Source organism: Castor canadensis, chromosome 2, assembly GCF_047511655.1.
Source record: "Castor canadensis chromosome 2, mCasCan1.hap1v2, whole genome shotgun sequence".
Classification (NCBI taxonomy): Eukaryota; Metazoa; Chordata; class Mammalia; order Rodentia; family Castoridae; genus Castor; species Castor canadensis.
In genome coordinates this window covers 46,323,191-46,343,521 of record NC_133387.1, presented here as the reverse complement: position 1 = coordinate 46,343,521, position 20,331 = coordinate 46,323,191, and positions in this window count along the sequence as shown.

Here is a 20,331-nt window from a genome sequence, read left to right as displayed (position 1 = left end):
ACTGGGGGGTGAAAAGGGTTGGAGCATGTTATATACATATATATGTGAGGACAGAATAATAAAACCCACCAAATACTGTTTGAAAAAGGTGGGGAGGATGGAGGGGGGTTACAAGAATATAATAGAAGAGGTAAACTTGTTCAAAGTAAGCTGCATGCACCTATGGCATTATCACAATAAAACCTCCTTGAACTCTTAATGTATGCTAATGAAAAAAGTAAAAAGAAAGAAGGAAAACAGTGAATTCACTATATGTTCTCACCCATCCCTCTCTATTCACTCATTAAATAAGTGGGTTTTTTTTTTAAGTTCTCTTAAATCATTTGTACACTGCCAAATAGCTTTAGGAACTCTTTTAAAGTAGCTGGTAAAGAAGTAAAAGTTTACCAGCTGTTATGGCTCCCCTAACCCCAAATTCATATGTTGAAACCTTATCTACAATGCAATAACATTAAGAGTTAGGGAGGGCATTTGGGTACTGGTTACTACCTTCATAAAAGAGGACTGACGGAGCCTATTTGCCCCTTCCACAATCCCAGGATGCAGCAAGTTGACACCATCCATGAGAAATAGGCCTTCACCTGAAGCTGAATCTATTGGCACCTTGATATTGAACTTATCAGCCTCAGAGCTGTAATAAATTTCTGTTGTTTATAAATTGTCTAGCTTAAGGTATCATGTTGCCTTTGTCCAAATGGACAAAGGCACCAGTGTCAACTGAAATGAGAAAAAAAAATCCCTAACTAGAAGACTCTCAATCACTAAGCAAACAATTAAAACGATGATAGATATCATACTACAGGATTTTGCTTCTGGTCCAAAAAACACAGAATTTAACTCTAACGTAGAAGTGGTAAATAACAGAAGTTATTCTAATTGCCTTCAAGCTTTCTAGTAAATGTGAAATGTGTTTGTAATAATTACTTATGGGAAGACACATAGTTTTACCTGTTTTTTAAGGTTGTAATTTTGGTTTATTTCCACCAAAATTGGTTGATGTTGGGAAACTTTGTACTTAGAAAATTAGTGCTAGTCTAAACAGCTATTTCTTCCTGGGAATTGGAGACCATACCAACCACAGGCTAATCCCACTAGGAAATGGTAATTTCAGGAATATGTGCTCTAGAGAAATACAGAGAATACAGATGAGAACTGGTCCAAGATATCTACGTGCTTTAATTCCTCTGAATCAAGATACAACAAAGTACAAAGTACCACTTCCCCATCCTTAAAAAGAAAATCACACATGAAAAAATCAATAGAACACTCAATTAGAGTCAGTGAAAATAAAGTTCTGGGTTAACCCAGTGAGTTAAAAAAATAATAAAAAATACTTGCCAAGGTGTCATGACCCTATCTGATTGTTGAGTTCAGCTTTTCCATTCTAAATCCCTATTTTCTGTTTATAACTTACTCCAGAATGTTCCTTTTGACCTTTGAGTCTGATATTTTTCTTGCCTCATCTCAATCCAAAGGAGAATTTATTTGCAATTTGAGCTAAATCTCTTCAGTTATTTCAGTTACTTGAGTTTGAAGAAATTACCTGCTTTGAGCTTTCAGAAATTGTTCAGATTTTTTTCCGTGTTCAAATAGCTTAAAAATGACTTTGTTTTGAAGCTGTAGATTTAGCATGACTGTACTAAAGATTCAATTCAAAGAGTTGGTTAAGAAATTTGGTCTGAAGAACCAGAATTGATGAGGCTCCATAGCATGTAATCACATGTGGACAAAGGCTCACTCCTTCCCCCACAACCATCTCACATGTGACAGTTGACAAGGTGAGTGTGAATAACTCAAAGAAAGGTCAAAATTTACCTCCCAAATCAATTTAAAGTGCATGACCAACTTTTAAAGGTATGAAGTATAATTAAGCAGCCCCAACTTCCAAGTTCATAAGAGGGACATATGAATATACACATTGATTTATAAAGAACAAAGTAAAAGTACATGGTAATATACGAAGACCATACATGTGACTTTTGCTAGAACTTGGAGTATTTGATGCTCCAGATTCTGGCTCAGGTTTTCTTCTGACTTTTCTTTGTGACTGAAGCTAAACTCTAAGATAATGATGTGGCTATAGAGATGGAAAAGACAAAGATGACCCATTGGCAAATTCCTTGAATATGGGAGACTTATGAAATACTCAAACAAGATTTTCACTTTCCATGCTTATCTTCCAAAACTAGTATGTAACTCACATTACCCATTCTCACTGCTAAGTAAAGAACCTAGAATTAAGTAGCAGATGTCAATGAACCAAAAGTCAAGTGAGCACCTCTTCTTTCCTCGAATCAGTTATTTGAAATCTTGAGCTAATTCTAACAAAGTAAAAACCAAGAATTTGTACATGTGCACTCAAAAGAAATTTTTTGAGCATGTACTGTATTCAAATATTTATGCTAGGCAATTAGGCCACATCTCACAGTGCTCGAAGATATAGATCTCCTGACAATTTAGCAAATACTAGGCAAATCAAAACAGCTGGAGAATATGGTAGGCTCCTCTATCCTTAGCTTCCATATTCACAGATTCAATCAACTATGGATGGAAAATATTTTAGAAAGAGTGTCTTTAGTGAACATATACAGATTCTTTTTTCCTATCATTCTTCCCTTTTAAGTATAAAAATTACTTACACAGCCTTTACATTGTATTAGGTGTCATAAACAATCCAGGGATGATTTAAACCAGAGGATGTGTGTAGATTATATGCAAATACTTGAGCATCTGTAGACTTTGGTGTCTTTTGTCCTGGAACCAATCCCCCAAAGATACCAATGAACTGTGTTGCTGCTGAAATCTGGATTCAAAATTTCTTGACTTCTTGATTTAGGGTGTATATAGCATATTAAAGTGGCTTTTAAAATTTTTTCAATGACATTTTTCTAATGAATTGAGGTTTTGGAGCTGAGATGCCACGAACACATTACAGAGTGTGCTATGGTGCTGTGGCGTAGCCATGCACACAGATGGTATTGATTTTCATTTCCTGTGAAGCTGAATCAACATGTTGTGGCTGGTGTCTGTGTAATTTAATGTATTGAATAAAAGTTACCATTGCGCTCTCCTTGGGGAGAAAAGGTCTTACTTGGCTGTGGTGTCCTTGTGTTCTAAAACCACAACAGACATACTTAACAATCCTTTGTTATTAAAAATCAACCTAAGAAAATCTTTCCTATTTCTTAGAGAGGAGAGATAAATTTTCAACTCAAGGCAGCTTACATATAAAATTTTCCTGGAGTGTAATGAGTTTTACAGATAAGGTTCTATTATGATGTCACCATCACAGTCTGTTCACAAAGTGACTGGAAGCATATATGGAAAGAATCCCCAAGCTAAAGTGTCAAAACCAACTGAGGCGATCTCCGCAGAGTCAATAGAAGGATAAAATAAAAGGGGCCCTCTCTCCCTCTACCCCAGCTACCCTTTCATTGGTCCATCTCACCCCAGATGACCAGGGGTCTTTTAGAGCTCTCTGAGTGACTGAGTCTCTCTGTTCCCTAAACCCCTCACATGGTACCAGTCTCCTTAGCGTCTCCTCATCCATTAAAAGGGAAATCATTAAGCTCACCCCATCTACCGCAACATTTTTGTGGAGAATCAGATGAAAAAAACATGAAAATTCATAAAATTGTAAAAAGCTATAAAAAATAGATCATGTTTTAAATAGCATTAGTTTTTACCATTTTTACTTGGTGTTCAAGGCACCCTATTAGAGAATCACCTGTCCTTCACATCATTCAAACTGAACTAAATTTTGAATTTGATTGGTTAGTAAATTAATTATCTGGCTGCAGAGCCTTACAATAATGTGTGAATGAAGGATAATTTTTGAAAGGCAAACAGAATTGATCAAATAAGCTAACACTGTGAGGAAAAGTGATGTGCTGTATATAGTACTGACCATTTTACTCTATTCAAAAGTGGGTAACAAAATACTAAGACAGTTTGATTCTGCCCACTGTATTTCTTCCCTAAATCTTCCATGTGACTCTGTGATTTCAAACTGGGAGAAGAGAGAAGACTAAAGCACACAAGGTTCTTTTTTATGGCTAGAGGAAGTACGAGGAGAGTTTTTGGAGTAGTTACTAACTGAGTGGGTGGGAGAGTAAAGGGAGATCAAGGAGTGTTGCTAAAGACTGTGTCCTCTTCATAGGACTTCTTAAATCTATAACTAACCTTAGCATGTGGGTGGGTTTTTTTTAATTCCCAGGTCATATTTTTATTGTTATACTGATATAAAACTGGACCACATGGGCTGTATATTCTCATTAGCATTTATTTAAAACAATCATTTTTGTGTTATCTCATTTAATCCCAATTAACTCCAATTCTATAAAACATACTGTTTTTTGAAATTTTTATTATCATATTATTGTTGTACTGGGGATACATTGTGACATTTACAAAAGTGCTTACGATATATCTTAGTTAAATTCACCCTTCAGTCATTCTCATTTATACTCCCTCCCCCTATTCTTATAATAGTTTCAACAGGTCTCATTTTTCCACTTTAATACATGAGTATATAATATTTCTACCATATTCTCCTTCCTACACGCTTTCTTTATATCCTCCCCTCCCATTGGTACTAATCCCCAAACAGGACCAATTTTACCTTTCTGTTCATTTTTGAAAAACAAAACATTTCAGTTTGTTTGAGACAGCTACCCAGGGAATTTCATTATAATGTTTCCATGTATGTATCTATTATAGCCTTCCATTTTTCTCCTTTCTACGTTAGTCCCCTCTTACGGTGATTTCAACATGTTTAAATATTTTATATTCATCTTACATATTCACCTTCTTTACTTCCTTCTCTTACTCTCTTCCTCCTGTTACTGACCTCCCCTTAGTGTCACCTGTTTTTCTTTCTTGTCCTTTGTTGTTTAGGTGTCTGCTCAATGTGGCACTTTGCCTTGGCATTATACCTGTACATGCATTGTGTCCAGCATTCTGTTGTACCTACTTTTACACATCAGGAAATCTAGGCTTAAAAAAGTTAAACAGTAACACAGAAGGTTTTACTTCTGAGTGAGAGGCTGGCCTCTTAATCACTGAATTTAAACAGCTGCCATGAAGGATGGGGAGAGAAGGGAACCTCTGGTTTCTCTTTTCTATCCAAATGAGATCCTCAAGTTCAGAAAATCGAGATCCCGATTTAGCCCTTGTTTTCACAAGGTTAACAACAACTTTGCTCTTTATCGGTTAAGCAGCTGAATAATGGTACACCCCACTACAAATAACTTTTGATACAATATTCAAAAGTAATACAGGAGTCAGCACCTACATTTTCTTAGGATTGAAAAAGGAAACCTATATGAAATTAGGTTACCTGACTATATTTAAAGCACAGACATTCTCTGTTACAGATATCTTTGTATCTTGCAGATTCAGTCATGAGCCATCCCAAATTTATACATCAAGATAAATTATATCTGTAGCCAGATTTAGATGTTTCTCATTTATCAGTAATTGAAAGAAGTTCTTTGTATTGAAAATTTCAACCAAAGAAATTAATTTGCAGATGGATATCAAGGGAAAAATATAAACAAAGTAAGCACGTAGCAGATTTAAAACTAGTCTACTAGGTGTAAATCAATTCTACTATCTCTAGATTCCTAACAAAATCTAGTACAGTGACTAACTACATGGGTCACTACTGAGTTAAAGAATGAACATGGACAAAAAAGTGAATTAAAATGTGTGTGTGTGTGTGTGTGTGTGTGTGTGTCTTCCATAACAGGGTGATATTTAGATAATCACTAACACCTTCTTGCAAGGGACAGCTAAATTCTTGTAGTCCCTGTACAAGACTCTTTTCTATCATTCTTGGATTACATAGTTGTCCTTCCATAGTAAAACATTATTTGCTTCTAGCTCAATAAATGTCTTCTTAAATACTCTCTGAATTTCCGAAAGTCCATTTTCTGTTGTTCAATTATTGCTGTTACTCTTTTTCTTCCCACTGGGCTTTGCACTAGGTTCAGACTCCCATATACACCTTCCTCACTAATTACAGTCACTAACTTTCTGTGTAAGGGCCCACGTAAACTCTTCCTATTGAATGTCTATGTGACATAGGAAGATTGTACTTGTTTTTAACCAACAATTTTTCCATTTGTAAAATGGGAATAATGATAGTATATGTTCATCTCTTTTGTGGTACTGGGGCTTGAACTCGGGGTTTCACACTTTCTAGGCAGGTGCTCCACGGTGTGAGCCACACCCCCAACCTTTTTGCTCTGGTTCTTTTTGAGGCCAGCCTGGACTTTGATCCTTTCCCACCATAGCTGGAATGACAGAAATATGCCACCATACTTGGCTTTTTTCTGTTGAGATGGGAGTCTCACAAACTCTCCTTAACTGGGCTGATCATGAGCCTCCTTGTCTCAGCATACCACTCCACGGCGCACACCACTCCACCCAGCTATTGGTTGAGATGGTGTCTTAAAGAGATTTTGCATGGACTGGCCTTGAGTTACTGTCCTTCTAACCTCAGCCTCCAAAGTAGTCAGGATTACAGGCTTGAGTCACTACACAAGTTTTAGTTAACTTTTCATACCCTAGCTCATTTTTGCTAATCTTCTGTGCATTATACCTCCATGATGCTAACCATGACACTAAAAATGTCCCTGCCTAAAAATTTACAGTACAAAGGCTTCCTTGTATACCTATAATTGTCATATTAAACACTCCTCTAATTGAGGCACTTACAACCCCTGCTAAACTTAAGCACTGCATGGTGAATTTGCATTAAATTGGCTTTTCTGTACAATCATCTTGGTTTTCATTGATTTTGGATTAGTTAAGAAAAAAAGAGACCTGATGGGGATTGGCATGTCCAGTTATCATTTAACCAGAGTAGTATGAAATCGGAGGAGAAAGATTAAAGTACAGACCCTAGTCATTGTGGGAGAGCAGTACCAGGAATTAGATATATTAAGAGGACCCAAGGAGAGGGATATGTGAAGAAGAGATCTCATCACATAGCAAGAGAAAGAGAAGATTGCAACCAGCCCTTGTTTTCCTAATAATTTACCTACAGTTAGTCCCAACACGGGCAACACCAACAGCAAAGTAATTACAGCAACATGTAGCATTTATTGAGCAGTTATTATATGTCTGAAAAACACATATATTATAGAATTTGTTCACATCACATTGCTAAGAAATAGTGGCAGAGTAGGGATTTCAACCTAAGCAAAAATTAGCTACTTTTTCTGCCACAGTTTAAATTTTGAAGGTTCTATCATTTTGAATATAAATATATGGTAATATTTGTCAGTCTGTATTTAAGATTCTGAAATTCTTGTAGTCCCTGTACAAGACTCAACGCCTCAGCGGTGACATGCCTCTTTTCTATCATTCTTGGATTACAAAGTTGTCTTTCCATAGTAAAACATTATTTGCTCATAACATCAATAAATGGCTTCATAACAGCCTCTGAATTTCTGAAAGCCCATTTTCTATTGTTCAGTTACTACTGTTGCCCTTTTTCTTCCCATGCGCTTTGCACTATTGTAAGGTATGGTAAGTCTAAGGTGTAAGTTTCTTATGTTTTCACAAGCAGGTTTCACCAGCAGGATAAAGCGACATCCTACTTTAAGGAACAGCAACATGTGGGAGTCTACAAAAGCCAATCAATCTCATTCCATTTCCCACGATGTTCCTTAAAAATCTTCCAGTGTAAAACAAGTAAATAAGATTAATAAAATACTTTTTAAATTTTTAAGATTTGAAGCTGGGCATAGTGGTTCATAGCTGTAATCCTAGCTACTCAGGAAGCAGAGATAATGAGGTTCATGGTTCAAGGAAGGCCCAAACAAAAGTTCTCCAGGTCCCAGCTAAACCATTAAAAGCTGAGTGGGGTGTGTGTGCCTGTCATCTCAACTATGAGGGAAGTGTGAAGAGGAGGATCTTGGTCAGGCCAGCCCAGGCAAAAGTGAGACCTTTTCCCAAAAATAACTAAAACAAAAAGGGCTGGAGGCATGGCTTAAGTGGTAGAGTGCCTACCTAGCAAACAAAAGGCCCTGAGTTCAAACTCTAGTACCTAAAAATAATTTTAAAATTTAAAACATTGCAGTGAGAAAGTAAAGATTTCCTTCGAAGTTCAGAAATGAGAAAGCAAAAACCCACAAAGTTCAAGAAAGCACTGGAGGCTACTTTTGCATATATAGACAAACTGTGGCTTGTTGACTGAGGCTTGCTGGCCAAGAGCTGAGCTTACCAACCAACAAGAGGAGCCCATACACCCTTGGGATGATCAGCTGGACCTGACCTGCCAGAGTTTCTACCAGGCTAATTGCTTTTGTCACTGCCTTTCCCAGTGCTCCAGGGACTGCTTAGGTAGCGTGAGTGATGGTCCCAGAGTTCTTGCAGAGAACAAGCCCTGTGAAAGTCATCATGTTTTCCTCACTACCTACACTCACAGACTGCAGTCCATTAGGAGTGATGTAACCTGGACATCCATTTCATAGGACTGACCATGGCAGACCGCCCTTCAGCCTGTGGAACTATTGGAGAGTATTATCATCTTCGTTCTCAAGAAGCAAGGCAAGCAAACCAATTTGTCACTGCTTAAGGGTGTAGAAGTTTGGAAACCAGAGAGGGTCACAAGAAAGCCAAAGCTTTCTTTTCATCTACTGAGGGTGTATTAGTTTCCCAGGGCTACCATAATTAATTGTCACAAACTGGCTAACCTAAAACAGCAGAAATGTGGTCTCTGAAATTCCTGGGGTCTAGAGTCTGAAATCATGATGTCAACAGGCTATGCTTGCTTTGAAGCATCTAGGAAGCTCTTTCCTCTTCCAAGATTCTGGAGGCTTCTGGCAACCTCTACCATCTTCAGTTTGTATCTCTATTATCCTATTTTCTGTCTCCATCATCACATAGCCTGCTTCCCTATGTGTAAAATGATTATGTAAAGTGAACAATTTGGTTTTATTCCAGGAATCCAAGGTAGCTTTAACATGATAAAATGTATTAACATAATCTTCATCATCATCATACCAGCAGATGAAGAGAGAAAAACATGGTCTTTTCAAAAAAATGCAAAATAATGCATTTGATAAAATTCATGTGTGTTCATAAATTGAAAACACACCTTATGGTAAAGTAAAAATAGAATATGCTTACTTTTACCTGAAAAAAAGATGATATGCATAAAAATTAACAAGCCTTGGACTCATGGTAGAATCATGTAAAGCATTGCTTTAAGACCAGATATGAAATAAGGTGTCTACTGTCAGCATTTCTAGTCACCATTTTTTAAAACATCCATGCTAGCACAGTAAGACTAGAAAGCTGAACAGAATGTGAAAGGATGGGAAAGGAAGGAGTCAAGTGCCAGTATTTACAAATGATGTGAAACACCTCCAAAATGTCAAATTATTAGAATATTTATTGTGGTAGTCAGGTCTGGCTACATATTCAGTATATACCTATATATGCCTATATATGTATATTCATGTGCCTCTGTATGTCTATACATGTGATACACACCCATCCGCTAGACAGATAGATAGAGAGGTAGATAAAGATGTAAAACATAATAATTTTTCTCATTATTATATAGAAATGTAACTGACTTTTTTTAAATAGAGGGACCCTTTAAGGAAATAAGAGAGGTATCCAATTTCATTATGTAACCAAGTAACTGGATGACTAAATATTGTTTGCAACACTTTTTGTAGTCACCCCTTGTATAGCAACCTAAATTTATTTATTCTAATAATCTGAATTTTACCAAATGTAATCAACAAAGGTCAGCATATAAAATATAAGGCAACAAGAATAAAGTGAAAAGCCCAATAAAAGTGAGCAGAAGATATGAATAGGAATCTCAAACAAGAAGAAACATGGATGATTCACAAAACATTTGAAAAATTCTTAGTATCAGCACTGATTAGGAAAATACAAATTCAAACTATAGCCTGGTATCACTAAACAGATTAATAAAAAATTAGAAATTATGCTGGTGAGAATGTGGACAATAGAAAATTTCATAAATTACTGGAACAGATGTGAAATAATATAAGCACTTTAGAGACTATTCATACTACCCACTTAAATTTAGAATGCACAAACTCTATAACCTAGTGCTTTCACCCTTTCAAACATACACTTGCAAAACTCTTCTGCATGTGCCTCAGAAATTCAAAGTACATTAATGTTTGTAGTAAAATTGTTTATAATATCAAAAGAACTGTAGACAAACCAACTATCCATAAACAGAAGAAAAATTGAGGTCAAACAATATAATATGCAACAATAAAAAAAACCCAAATGTCATATATACATAGCAAAAAATATAATGTAGAATAAAACAAAAGCAAATCATAAAGGCATTCACATATATATGGTTCCACTTATGTAAAGTTCATAGCTCACAAATTTAAATTATATATTACTTAAGTATACATAAATGTAATTAATAACACAATATTCAGGATTATGGTTCCTTTTGAGAGGCAAGAGGTGATGGAGAAATTCTGAGGCATTGTTGCATTATATTTCTTCAGTAGGGGTGGGCACATGGTTCTTCATTTTATTATCTTTAATGTACTTTTATATCATATACATTCTATGTGTCTCAGAGTTCAAGTTACCATATGAAAGGAGGTTATATATCCAGTATATATATTTATTCACAGCTGATCCAACACAGAGATTGTGTCTTAGCATTTTTTATTAGCTTCATCTTCTAAACAAAGAGCAAATTAAGTAAAAATAAAATCATGAGAACTTAATTAGACCATCTCATTGATATTTAGTAAAGCCCCACTAATGCCATTACTGTCTCTTTGGGAAGCTGAGCAGTGGCAGCCAAACAGCAATGGGACAAGGGAATTAATGGAATGGGGAGGAGGGTGGGACTTCAGAGGGATTGGCCAAAGGTACCTTGCGCCACTTCCTGTTTTTCACTATACACGTCCAGAAATTCCTGAGCTTCGCCCTACCAATTGCCCAAGTTGTCCATTGTTGGTATAGGTGGAGCAGAACAGCCACAGGCAAAGAAACAGCAGTTTGAAAGAAAATGATCCACCAACACCTTTAAAAATAACTTTGGTTGAGCTAGTACAAAGACGAGATCACAGGGATTCTGAGTTCAGAGAAGGCGCCCCACCATGGCTCCTCTTGGTCTCAGGTTCCCATATAGTGTGGGGAAGGCAAATACAGGACAACTGAAAAAAAAAGTTATATTTTAAAATCATTTCATGTTGTCTAATAAAACACTGAAGATAAAAGCATCTCTCTATCTGCAACAATACTACGACCAAGCACTCACCCTCTCCCACCTGAACCAATTTCTATAGACCTGTTATATGCGCTTATTAATTTCATGCAACCAGGAGAAATGTCCAATAGTGACATGAAAAAAAATCTGGTCCCAGAGTGAAAACGTGTGCTTTCAAACCTTATTTAAAATCAAATTCTCTCATAGCGTGGTTACTATTCAGTTCAACTTAATTTCTTTCAGGACCTGGGCCAGCAATCACATTAATTTGCATGACCACCACTGTTTAAACAGGCCCCTTAGTTCTCCATGAATGACCTTCTATATACGATTAGACTTTCTGAGCATAAATCAACTGCTCTTATTCTAGTAGGACTGGAGAAAGGGTAGGGAGGACTGACTGTAGCTACAAAACTGCCAAACTGAAAGAGAAGGAAATTAAAAGCAGCCTTCCAAGAAGGGAGCTGGTGGGTATGTACACATAACTTTTGTTTGAGGTGCTCTGTTTTGTCTTTGAACAGCAATACTTTTGTCTGTAGTTGGACTATCACCACTTCCAACTTGCTACCATTGTCCTAAAGGTTAGTAATCTCTTACTTATACTGTCTGGGAGGGAGATCTCAAAAAAAGAATATGGTGTCTGTGCTTGAGTGTTTTACAATCTAAAAGGGAAAACATAGGTGACAACCCAAAGTCAGTGTGGGAGTCCTCCAGCCAGTCACAGTCTTGGTGACTTAATACATTACATATTTTAAAACTACTGCTGTTCCTGTCTTAGCCATGCATTAAGAACTGTAATACCATTGTTTATTTAGCACAGTTAAAGTTCATAGGGGAGGAGACTAGAATGTATATACTTACACAAGTCTGGATCTGTCTTCATGAGTCATATGTGTGACTCTGACAAAAAAAAATGCTATCCATCTCTCTGCTGTATCAATGGGTAGGAAAAAGAATGGCATGCTTCTTTTTCTCTTGGCTAGCTACATTCTTCACCTCATGGTACAGCATGGTGGAGAACAGTGAGGATTAGAGGCAAACACACCTAGGTTTCTATATCCCAGATCTAGCTGTGCTACTTAACATCTCAGTAAATTATTCGACATCTAAACTTCAGCATTCTCTTCTGCAAAATGAAGGTATTGCAGTAAACCCTACTTACTCACAGATTCATTGCATGCCATTTTGACCAAGTGTGGTCAATAAATAAATAAATTTTAAAAATTTCAGAAATAAAAATTTAAAATTCTCACACATGTTCTGTAGCTTATTTGAAGCAGAGAAGTTCTCAGTCAGTTTCATATTAATGTCAGTCAATAATATTGTTGTGTCATCTGCTGAGTGTTTCCCTTCCCTTAATTTTGGGCAGATATGCCTCACCTCTCAAAAAAAGCAAATGGTGCCCAAAAAGCAAGGTAAAAAATATGGTAGTTTTCTTAAGCCAAAAAAAAAGCACATTATGTGCTTAATCTAAGTGAGAAAGTCAGAATTTGAGACTTGTTGAAAGACAGCATGTTTTCTGGAATTTGGGTGATATTATGGGAAAAATGAATCAAGCATGCACACTGCAGTACTGAGCTCTATGCAACCTAAGCACATTGGTTTTTCCTCAAAGGCAGTCTCCTTGGAGCCACACACCCAATACCAAAGGTCTGCTATAATAATAAAGTTCAAATTATATGAAATTGCTAGTCAGCCATTTTGACATATATAATGGCAGTTCCATTCTACATAATATTAATAATTTTACTTAATAATATTAAGTTAATATTATTAATAATAACATCATTAGTAGTAATAATTTTAACTTAATATTATTAAGTATGGTTAATGTTTTTACCTAATAATATTTGCCCCATGGGAATGTTGGAAGAATGATGGGAGACAATAGCATTATTTGCATTTTCTCTCTTCCATAAGATTTTCCATATTTATTCTATTGTTAATAGAGCCCAGGTAGAAAAATGGAATCCTCTAGCAATGAGTAACTGGAGGATGCCAAATATTTCACTTTCTTCACCTTCTCCTTTCTACTTTTTTTTTGTTGGATTTCATTTAATCATGCCTAAGAAAGAGTCTCCTTTTAGGATGCAAGAAATCTATCAAAGTACCTTATCAATTATTAAGGCATGGAGACATTCAGACTGCATGTTGTCAGAATAAAATAAATATTATGTTTTCCATAAAGCTGAATTAATGTTATTAAGTTAGAAGTTTCCAAATTGTGGACTCTGAAGAGCAAGGGCTCTACAAAGCAGTTGGGAAATCTTTAAAAAGCAAACATAGTAGTCATCAAATGTATAATGTCAATGGTCTTTGTTTTCTCCAAACTTAATTGGACCCTACAGTAAGAAGTAGAAACATAAACAAGAAGAAGAAAAAGAAGAAAGGAAGAGTGAAAGGAAGGTAGGAAGGAAGGAAGGAGAGAGAGAGAGAGAGAGAGAGAGAGAGAGAGAGAGAGAGAGAGAGAGAGAGAGAGAGAAGAGAGAAACAAAGTACCGCTTCAAAATCTAAGGCAAAAGGAAGTGTTTAATGGATTAGACCATCACACCATGGTACCCTGTTCAAGCAGCAAATGATTCTTATACAAGTCTTGATTTAAAAAATAATTGTGTATGAGGGAAATAAAGTGAAAGGTTTCACTGTATTTTATGTTGGCCATTTCTTAAATGGTGTATGTTTTACTATATAGTATCTCAAATTGTAAGGCCACTGGCATTTCCACTTAGCTCTTCTTCTAGATTCAGAAAAGGAATTCTGCTGCTTCTATAGTCTGTATCTGATCTCTGAGACAATTGACACAAGGAAATATTGCTAGAAGTATTTTGGATTTGGCAAATGCAATCAATTTTTTGCTTTTGGAATTATTTCTCTGAATTTTTGTTCCAATGACATTTCAGGGAAAGTTTAATTTTCACTTCTCTGATCACTATGTACTTCATTTTACATAACATTTTCTTAAAGCTATTTAATAACCAAGAAAGAAATAAGCCTTTGATACTTTGCATCTGTGAATGTGTAAACTATATTTTCCACAAAACAAGTAGACTAAAATTAACTAAAGTAGTGACATGCCTCCAAACTAAAAAGTCTTAGAGGTTTGAAACTTGGAAAGTTCTCTTTCTTCATCTGGATGTTTATAGATTACCTATAATGTGCAAAAGCCTATCTAATATACTGGGTAAAGCTGGGTGTGGTAGCACCTGTAATCCCAGCACTCTGTAGGCAGAGGCAGGAGGATTAGAACTCAAGACTAACCCAGGCTTCACAGGAATTCTGATGTGGCTTGGTCTACATAGTGAGACCCTGTCTCAAAATAATAATAGCAAACAACAATAATAATAATAACAACAAACTGATAAACTTACTTTTTTTTATATGTACTCAAAGAAATGCATAGAGGTGGAGAAAGATGTCTAAGGTGACCATTTGGTCTTTCCAGAACCATTAGATAATATGGAAACCATTGGCTCTTAGTAAATTGAGACACATGGGCATGAGATCCAAGCTAAAATTTGAAATATCCTTTAAGTCAGTATTCTTTAAATACTTAGTTGTGTTAATTTGTGAGGGCTGCCATAATAAAATGTTATAGACTGAGTGGCTTAAACAATAAAATTTAATTTTCTCACAAGTCCAGAGGCTAAAAGTTCAAGATCAAGGTGTTGGTTTCTTCTGAGGGCTCTACCTTTGCCTCATAGGTAGCTATTTTCTCCATGTTTATCTTCAGTACATTTTGAGTTCATATTTCCTCTTCTTAAGGATACCAGTCATATTGAATTAAGACCCACACTAATGATTCTATTTTAACTTCGTTACTTCTATTTTAACACAATTACCCCTTTAAAGGCCAGGCATTGTGGCACAAACTTGCAATCCCAGCTACTTGGGAAGCAGAAGTTTGAGAACAGTTGGGCAAAAATTATCATGAGACACTATCTGAAAACAAACCAAAAAAGCAAAAGGACCTAGAGGCATGGTTCAGTGGTAAAGTGCTTGCCTAGCAAGCTTGAGATCCTGAGCTTAAATTCCCAGTACTGTAAAAAAATAAAAAAGTAGATACATACATACATACATACAAAATTAAGACCCTCTCTCCAAATAATCACATTCTGAGGTTCTGAGGGTTAGAATATCAGCATATTAATGGGGAGTGCAACTCTGCCAAGAACACAAGTCAATATTTGTTAAGACAAGGGATGTAATATTGTGTGACAAAAGGTAGAGTAGGAAAATCACAGGTGACAAATGAATAATCTAGCTTATCTCTGACTTGCACACCTTGTTCAGCAAAACAGAAGCCCTGAAAATGAAAAGACTCACCTTATCTGTGAGGCAGTTAAAATGATCCATTAGTAATTGAGCACACTGGATTGCTTAACTGACTTAATAAACCAGATCTAACATGCATATGGATGAACATAAGTAGCACAAATAGCCAACCAGAGATTAAGGCATACTACATAACCAGAAAGATAAAAAGTGATGTAGAAAAAACCAAATAGAGCAATGGAATAAAATACAGAGCTTAGAAACAGACACCTGCATATACATAGGAGTTTGCCAATCAGGAAGAAATAATAGATATTTAGAAAGTTTAATAGCAAACTGGCTTATTCTGTGGAGAAAAATAAATATGTATGACATGCAAAGGTGAATTCCAGATGGCTTATAAAATTTACCTGTGAAAGGTAATACTGCATAGTTAAAAGAAGAAAATATAGGTTCTTTCCAGCCAGCTTCCATTGATCAGCATCTCTTGAGACAACTGGATTAGTCCTGTTGATATCTGCTGTAACATAAGCCAAGATGGTAATTGATACCAGGCATGAGGTTTGACAAATAGGTCCTCAAAATGAAATTCGGGGATTGGGTTACTTCTATTTGAAGAATAAACAGAAAACCACCTTGCCAGAAGGATAGCAAGCACTGATAATCTGCATACAATCATATCATGACCACACATACTGTCACCAACGGTGGCATTGAGTAAAGGAAGAGACCAACAGATAAAGTGACTGTGGCACTTAATTGCTGAAGTAACTATGGTGATTACTAAGATGATGGGTGGAGAATATTTGTAAACAACAAAAAAATAAGCATTAAGGATTTGTAATATAAATAGATTATATGATGTATCACAACCTTCAGTACAATTGTTGACTATTTATATATATTTCTTCTAAGAACTAGCTCTTCATAACTTATTCCCGTTTTATAATTGTTTCTTTGTTGTTATTGATGTTGTGTTTATCTTTTTCTTTTGTTGAAGCTCTTTTTATAATAGTGATGCTAATTATCTGTCAAATGTAAATCAAATAATTTCTAAGATATTATGTTTTCCTTCAGCTTTAAAAAAATCAGCAGAAAGCCTTGAACTTCAAATTCAAAGCACTAGCTGGAAATTGGAAATACTCTGTGATGCTGAGTGCGTTTCTTTACCTTGTGTAGCTTCAGGGCAGTTGTAGCTGAGAATCAGTTCAGCCCTTGATTTTAAGGGTTAAAATTGCTATCTTGTTTAAGTATACCAGGCTAGCAGGTCCCCTTTGCAAAAATTGGAAAGCAGTTGGAAAAGATTCCACCTCTGATGACTAGGGTGGAATACTTGGACAAATATAGGCAAGATGATATCTTTAAGGCTTCAGGTATCTCTGAATTATTTTAGCAGGAAACTTGATTAAGTTGCCATCCTCTGAAACATCACCCAAGTCCATTGTTTGAAAATATTATACTAGGTGGGTCAGGTGAGTGAAAAACAAAAAAACCAAGCACCTCAAATGCTTTCATAGGACATATATACCAAAGAGAGAAAGGCAAACCCACGAAAGTTTAGTAGGCTGGCCCAATGGGAGGTTTCTATAAGTCCAGCATTCTGGAACATACTGTGATGGTTCTTATAAAGAAGAAACATTTGGCTGCAACTTGAGCCTTGCACCATGAAGAAAGAGAAACAACACCAGATGAGCCTTCTTGGATTTTGAAGGCAACAGATATTTGAGTATATTGTTTGACATTTGTTTAGCACTCAAGAACAAACCTGAAAGAAAAACAAACTGCAAAAACTCATTTAAAAGCATGGTTGTGGACAGGTTAGTTGCTTGCCCAGTTTGTAAGTTTGATGGTAACCAGATGAGTTACAATATTCTCCATTGGCTGGCCAGCTGTTACACATTTGAGATGAATTTTAATTATGTACATTCATGTGTATATGTGTGTTTGTGTGTGTGTGTGTGTGTGTGTGCCTATATGTCAGAGAGAGAGAGAGAGAGGGAGAGAGAGAGAGAGAGAGGATTTATTTTAAGTAAACTCTTCAATATACTGGGATTTTCAGAAAATTGGTCACCCTGAATTTGGCCTTCTTCCTGTGTTTTTAGACCTTACTATTTAAAAGTAGGTCCTTGACCCACAAAAATCAGTATTACCTGGGAACTTTAAAGAGAGCTCTTAGGACCACCCAAATTTGTTGAATCAGGATCTGCATTTTAGCAAAATCCCCAGGTAATATTTTGGCACGTATAAAGTTCTAGAAGCATCACTCTAAAATGTATGCTTATTTTGCAAGATGTATCTAAAATTGGGAAAGCCTAGATGTGCAACCTTGCTAGCTTCAAGAGAGTAGATATAGCCTTAAAAGTTCCCCCTTGTTACTCTAAGTGAAGCCTTGGGGCTTACCACAAACCCTTTGGGCTAAAGAAAGAGAAAAGCTGAATGAGAGCCCACATAGTATTCACAACTTTATCACCTCCAGTTTTTCTACAAAGGCTACAGTTCTAGACAAACCTCAGCTTCTTTCCCATCTCAAAACAAATATATATGGGCTGAAGGATTGCATCTGTTTGGGCTTTAATGCAAGGTGCTTTCTGTGTCTAAAGCAGTATTTCTACAACCTCTCCTGGCCCTTCATTGGCTGACTCCTCTGTAAGCCTCCAGTACCAGTCTTTACATCTCCTGGGGAGCACTGTCTGACCTCATCCCACTCACAGTGCTCAGTTAGGGGTCCCTCCTGAGGGCCCCCATGTCCTACTGCAATTCTGCTCTCCTAGAACTGAACACACCAATCTGAAATTGCCTAAAAGCTCTGGGAGGGTAGCTGTCAATCTTATGTAACTACAGTACACAGGCAGAGCCTGCCGCTTCCCAGCTGCCTATAATTACTCATTAAGTGAATGAATAAATAAAAGCAATAACTTAACTGAGCTGGAGTGGCAGCTCAATTCTGACTCAGCCTCCAACTCCTTTGAGCTCTCCACTATTCTATGATGCCTCCGGGTCTCCTGTGAAATAACTCAGACTCAAAAGACTACAAAGCAGAGATTGTGACATATATTTGCCAAGTATATTTTTTTGCAGAAACTACAGTTTTTAACATATTTTATATGTAAAATTGCTTTTTACATATTTTATAATTTAGCATCACCATGCAGAAGGTTTCAACACTTTTAAATTAATGCATTAATTAATTAATTTTAATTTTATCATTTTTACATTTACTTACATGTATATACATTGAGCCACCTGTCTCCCCCTCTGCCCCCCCCCCACATATCCCTGCTTCTGGGCAGAACCTGTTCTGCCTTCTTGTTCTCTGATTTCGTTGAAGAGAAAACATAAGAGACAATAAGAAAGAAACAGCATTTTTGCTAGTTTGAGATAAGGACAGCTATACAGAGAGGTTCCTAGCATTGCTCCCATTCACATGTGTATTGCAACCCACATTGGCTCATCTCTACCAGACCTCTTCACTACTTCCTAGTCATTAAGAAGGATACATTAAAAAGATGTCCTTAGAATAAATCAGTCATACAGAGACAGTAGTCATACAGAGACAGTAGTCAGACAGAACCAGTACTTTAAAATAAAGTTCAAGTATATAGCCCATTCTTTTGTTGTAAAAAATATTACTTTATTTAATCACTTATAAAAATATTATATGGTTTGTTTTCAGAAACGAGTCCTTGTGCAGGTGAGGGTTAGTACTTGATCACATTGGTACTGTTAATATATCTTCCACTTTATGCTTGAACTTCTTAATGGTGATAGCCTGAAGGCTGAGGAACATAGTAATTATTTCTCTCCTACTCTGGCACACCTTCCTTTTATTTATCTTTCTTCTTCATGTATAAATGAAATACTAGCCCACTTAGTTCTGCTTGGTCTGATTGCCAGACTTTCCAGTAATCACCTCTGAATTTTTTAAAAAACATATGGGCAATTTTCATTATTTCAGTCCAGCAGTGACCTTTGGAATTCCGGGATCATTTTCCCTCCCCTTCCTGGTGCCCCCAGAAGACCCAGAAGCACAAACATCTGAAGGACCTCTCGGCATCTTCACATCTGTTGGTGTAGAAGATGAAGGCCACTGTGTGGTAGATTTTCAACAACAGGTGTTGAACATGGGTAAGAGTCTGCTGGTTTTGAGGGATGGGCAGAAGCAGTACTTAATTCTTAGTTTCCAGGCTCTTTGGAAACACTTAAAAAGCAAAGTTAATCTGTTTATACAAAGCTCACATTGAGAAACCACAGTAAGCAATTCCTCGGTAAAAGTCAGACAGGTGTTTGATTTCAAAGTCCTACATTTTATATCAATTTTCCATCCAAAGAAACTCAATTTTCCATGTGGGGTTATGCCTCCTCAGTGTATCTAGACTTCATGAAATATTATTTATTCAAAGGATAGCTTACTTGTTCTTACATCTAGTTTTCAACATGCTCCACAGTTCTTATGCCCAGTATACAGACAGAGTTGAAATTCTTTCCAGGACTAATTAACCCACTGGAAGTTATTCAACAGGAGCAATACAAGCATGTGAAACACCATCTATATTCTCTGCCTTACAAAAGTCTCTGAAATCATTGCTTTTCTCTGTTCACTGGTAGTAAAGACTCTAAATTACAGAAACAATAGAAGCACAGTGTTTAACCCAAAATATCACTGAAATCCCATTTTAGGAAAATCTGTTTCTTTCAAATTTTCTCAGAGAAGTACAAAGTGTTGCTTGGTGTACAGTTATTTGCCGGTATAAGTGATATAAATGGATGATTACTTAAATACAGCTTCTTTTAGAAAGAAGTTAGAGGACTTTACAAAA